Source organism: Achroia grisella, unplaced genomic scaffold (genome assembly GCF_030625045.1).
Source record: "Achroia grisella isolate CSIRO2021 unplaced genomic scaffold, CSIRO_AGI_Agris_v1 utg204, whole genome shotgun sequence".
NCBI lineage: Eukaryota > Metazoa > Arthropoda > Insecta > Lepidoptera > Pyralidae > Achroia > Achroia grisella.
Window position 1 is genome coordinate 3,586,184 of NW_026712703.1, and position 5,278 is coordinate 3,591,461.

Below are 5,278 nucleotides of genomic sequence, written 5' to 3' on the forward strand. Positions count from 1 at the left end.
AGCAAAGATTTATATTTGCCTGCATTGAAAATAGTAATTGGTACATAAAGTGCCGTCAATTCACGACCATTGAGTAGATATTATTATACTATGTAGTGAAATTATACTACAAAGTCTCTTTATCGGTCCTGATAATATGAAAAAATGGGCGCCTATATTCAAGAACAGCTCTCTAAAATATATTTTGATGCCTTTTACAGGAGTCATCCTTTACTGTTCGTTAATACAAAGGCATTATGCCTCTATATAATATTATAATAGATTATATCTTTATATTTTATCATTCATACTAGGATATAATTTGTAGCAGTAACCGACTAACATCTAGTTGAGTTGTGTAAAGTTTGTACTCTGATATACAGTCAGGATATACAAACTTTGTACAAAGCCTGGGGTAAATTAGTCATTTGTCCATCTTGAGTTTCAGCTAGGAACACCCGATTCTCTCTGCTTACGCCTTAAAAGAACTGCTGTAAAGATAAATAAAACAATTATTTCGATCTCTATTATATTTACACATTCAACAGGTGACGCTGCTGACGACACAAATATTAAGGGATCCTATTATCACACTACGTGCAAAATCCCTAAAACTGTCCGCCTTAGCATAAGGGTTCCCCGTTTAATTTATTGCTAAAATATATCCTTTAAAGGTGTCATGCCAAGATAATTATCCATTGTGCCAATACCTATACCCTGCATAATACGTAATTAACAACAGTAAGTAATGAACGTGGTAATAACCTATTATGTAAATTTATCGTACTTATCGTATGCATGCCTATTGTATTTAATTATTATGATATAATTCAACATTTCCTAACCTTTTTAGCCACATACTTCTGGAAAATAAAGCCCAATAATTTTTTATTATATAAAAATAAAATATATTACAAACATAAGCAATCTTTTATATTATAAATGGGGATTCAGGTTTCTAAATAGAACACAAAATTGTATTGGTAACTAATAACCTATTGCTATCAATGTCGGGCAACCAGGTCAGGTTCTGGCGGTTGCTAACGATTTTCGTTAATTTCTGGTCCTGGTAAATCAGCCACATTACGCTAACTGACTTGACAACATTCTATACTGGTACTAGTACCATCGTCAACATAATCCGTTAGCACAGTATTCCATCCCTTGCAAAGATGTAGTTGTGTTTTGTGCTTTACAGCTGTAGGTAAGTGTTCAGTATCGACGTACTTAACACATCCTGCTGTAATGAAGTAGCGTGTTGCATATCACCACATGGTGATTTAATTATAATGAATTGTTATACATGCATTTGAAATGTTAATTAAAGCAAGATATTCTTAGTAGATATTAAAATATAACCTGTAGTGTTACCTTCTTTCTTAATTAATAGCATGTTTTAAAATAAAAGTATCCAATATATTAATTTTCTCTTAAATGTGTGCCAAATTTCGTTTCAATTTATATATTAACTATGTTGTTTATTATTATTTCTGATTAAAATAATAGTCATACATAAATATATTGAACGAAATTCATATACGTAAAGGAATCATTTCTTTTTCATGTAATGCCAAACTTAGCGTATACGATTTAACATTCAGGGATCCAACTGGGACGTAATAAACTAACCCATAAACACCGCAAAAGCGGCCGCGGCCAAAACTAATGTAATATTCAACATAAATTGAATATTAACATCACTTTAATGATGTACCTGAGACTTTTGCACCTCAAGTAGAAGCCAGGTTCGTATTTGCTTTTGACGGCACCAGCGCCTGTTTAATTTCCTGACCTGGAAATTACGAAGCGTAATGAAAACGCAAACGATGATGAAATAACGGCCGAATACAACAAATCAAGATATTTTTCAACATTGGTATTATTTTTTATGACTGCTATATTTGTAATCTTGTTTGTACATCGTTCGTTTAATAAAAGGCATCCATTGTACGTACGACAATAGCCTCTTTTACGGCTCGCTACGAGGATAATAGTCAGATTTTTTTATGACTAAATTATAATATTTTAAGCACGCAATGTACCAAACGTAAATTCGCAATTCGTCCAACTTCAATTAAATCGCATAAACACCGGTTGGTGTGACATTTAGGTGTTTTAGATTTAAATGATATAGAAATAATTTAATTATTTTATATCTATTATTTTATTGTATAATGATATATAATGCATAATCATTACATTAATTCTTCATGTCTTAATTATTAAATTTGCTGTGGTAAGGTAAGGCTGTCTTATATAAATGAGTTATATAAGACAGCCTTACCTTTGCCTAGAGATGTTGATGACCTCAATGGTCTTTGTTTTCAGTGAATTTACTGTCGTTATTATAACGCAAAATTCTGTATCTTTTTACCTATATAAAATGAAGCCGTTTCCGCTGTCTGTTCGCTTAGATTTTTTAACCTGCGCAATGGATTTTAATTTAGTTTTTAGCAATATGTCGTCCTTACTGTATTGTATTCATATATAACTTTTAACTCAATTTAGTCACATTTCAATGCGTATGTTTAATATGAGTATATCACGTGTTGGGTTCATATTATATCTGGTTACCATCTGGAATAAAAGTGTTAACACTATATATATTTTGAACCCTTGCAATTACTTAAATAAATTGAAGTATTGCATCACAGTGGGTAATAAAAAAACATTAATACGAGAAAAGTTATTAAACTACTGTATTTGAAACCAGTAATAAGTTTTAGCAAAATGTTGGAAAGCATAAAGGGGACGTCTTGAGTTACATGTTACCTAAAATTTATGGGAGTGTAAAGTCGGAAGAGTTTCAGTCTCATATACTATAGATACATATATTTTTTAGACTTCGCAGTCATTTACTGTAATATTCAATGCATTTATTATTCACGAAACTATCTGCAAACCAAATACCTTTGTGTGTCTCGACACATAAACGGGTTTTCAATCAACTTCAAAAAGACGATGGTTTAAATTCAATTCTATATTTTTATGTTAGTATGTTACATAAAATCTGTTAGGAATTGTCTGTACATCTTCGCCCATACAGCTTGCATTTCCATGGTTTGCAATACATAAGGTTTAGAAACGCCCGTGATAATAATGTGTAAAATATAGTTCTTTACGATTGCTAATAGGTAGAAACAAAATTTGAAAGAAAATGTTTTTATAAATTTGTACAAATATATTCTACTTTTCTCAAAAAGGAAATTCGAATTACGAATATATTATGATTTTTCTGTAACAAAATCTTAAATCCTACCGTTAACATTTTGACTACAATTTATACCTACATTTTGTCACTAATATATAGTTAAACATTAAGACATAAAAAACCCAATCAGCTGTTTATATGGTTAATATATAGTTCAAATTTAATCAACTGTAAAAAAAGATCACAATAACTTTAGGTTAACGTACTAACACAATTTACAGGAACCCTATGCGTTATCCGAAGAAACTTGAGCAGTAGCGCAACCAGTCTGAAATAAAAGTTTAAAGATAAAAGTACATTAACTTATACACAGTTGAGACTTATCCCGGCGGACCGTTAGTTAAAATTGCATCGTTTTGTTACGAACTAAGTAAAGTAAGTACAGTGCTTAGTGGTACTGGTATTTGGAGTGAGCTGCGGAAGTTAAATGAAGTTCAGTGTAATTACTCTCGGAGTGGCGGTTAACTCGGGCCGGTTATGGTGACAGTCACCGCCCGCTCGACCTCTAATTGTACCCAATATTAATAACAAACCACTATGATCTATATAAAAGATGATATGTGTAGTTTCCTGTATATTCTTAGCCCATTTTTTATCTGACAGACTTTGTAAAATGGTGTCTGCGTGGGTACGTCAGTCTCACTTATTTTAGCCGCCACGTAGCTTATTTTATCAAGCCAAGGCATAGAAATTACTGGATTAGAAGCACCTTCGTTCTCAGGAAGGCAAAGTATGGATGGTAAAGACATGTCTGTATAATTTTTTTCTTTTCTTTCTTTCTTTCTTTTTTCGTATCATGTGCCGTTCAAGTATATAGGAGATAGTTGCCACTAGCAATTCGGTAGGCTATCAACTTGTTTGCTATTTTAATAACATAAAAAAACTTACCCTGTAACAGAAATATAATATTATAGGTGCACGCTTTTCACTTCATTGTTATTAATTATCATTACAAACTAGCGATTTATATTTTTTTTATTTAAGCATAATAACAAGAAATATAACTCAGTAGTAAGAATATTCAATTTTCGTAAATTCAACCGTCGACCTGAAGTCACTAGAAACTTCTAGCGGTCTGTGACCGCAGCTTTATTCGAGTAATCGGGATCCAGCGGTAACGAACCTGTCCGAAGCAGCATATTGTGGTCAACATAGATATACATATGTATATTATACAGAATGTTCATCCTAGCTAAAGAAACTTCATGTATTAATGTATTACTCTAACATGCTTTATAATAAATACTATTTTTATTATCACAACAGTGTACCCATGAAAGTAGAATTCGAGATGTGTCGCGACTGAAACATTGCATACGAACTGTATTCCGCGGCACCGTACGCATTAAGAATAAGTGAAAGAGATTTTAAAATGATTACGCACATGTATTTTAATCCATCAAAAATATAATTTACATCGAATCTCTTTATAAATTAGTTCAAATAACAAAGCTGATAGGACTTGGCCGGAACCAAAAACCAATAACTTTTTTAAATATATTGCTGACCAAATCTATGGCATGACTAATACAGTCAAGACAAATATTAGTCCGAGAAAAGACGACAAAAAGAACTACCAAAACATGGCTTGTTTAAATCAATCTTTATTTACTTAAGATAACATTACTCCTTAGTAAAAGTAATTTAATAATATACTAAATGCATAATCACAACTACTGTGGCTATGGGATACTTACCTACTATTTAGTAGTTCATATGAAAACAAATTATTAACATCGCACTATGCCGAAATGAGTATAAAGTAGTACTTTGGAGATTACGTAAATCATTACAGTGTTTCCGTTATCGAACATGAATGTATCGGTGGGTATTAAGTGACATGAATAATTTTATCCGCATGCATGAACGCGGTTCACATCCGCTTAACTGAATAATAATCGATAGATACTTATCAAGTGAAAAAGCAATCTACCTACTTTGTTCGAATAAAAACATCTTATACTATCTACTGCTGTTCACAGAACCACTCGCTAAAGGAATATATGTTAGTGGTAAACGTCTCCATTTACGAGCTCGTTTTAAATTCAGTATCTGTGTAATATGATCATTTTATTATAACCGCTGGGA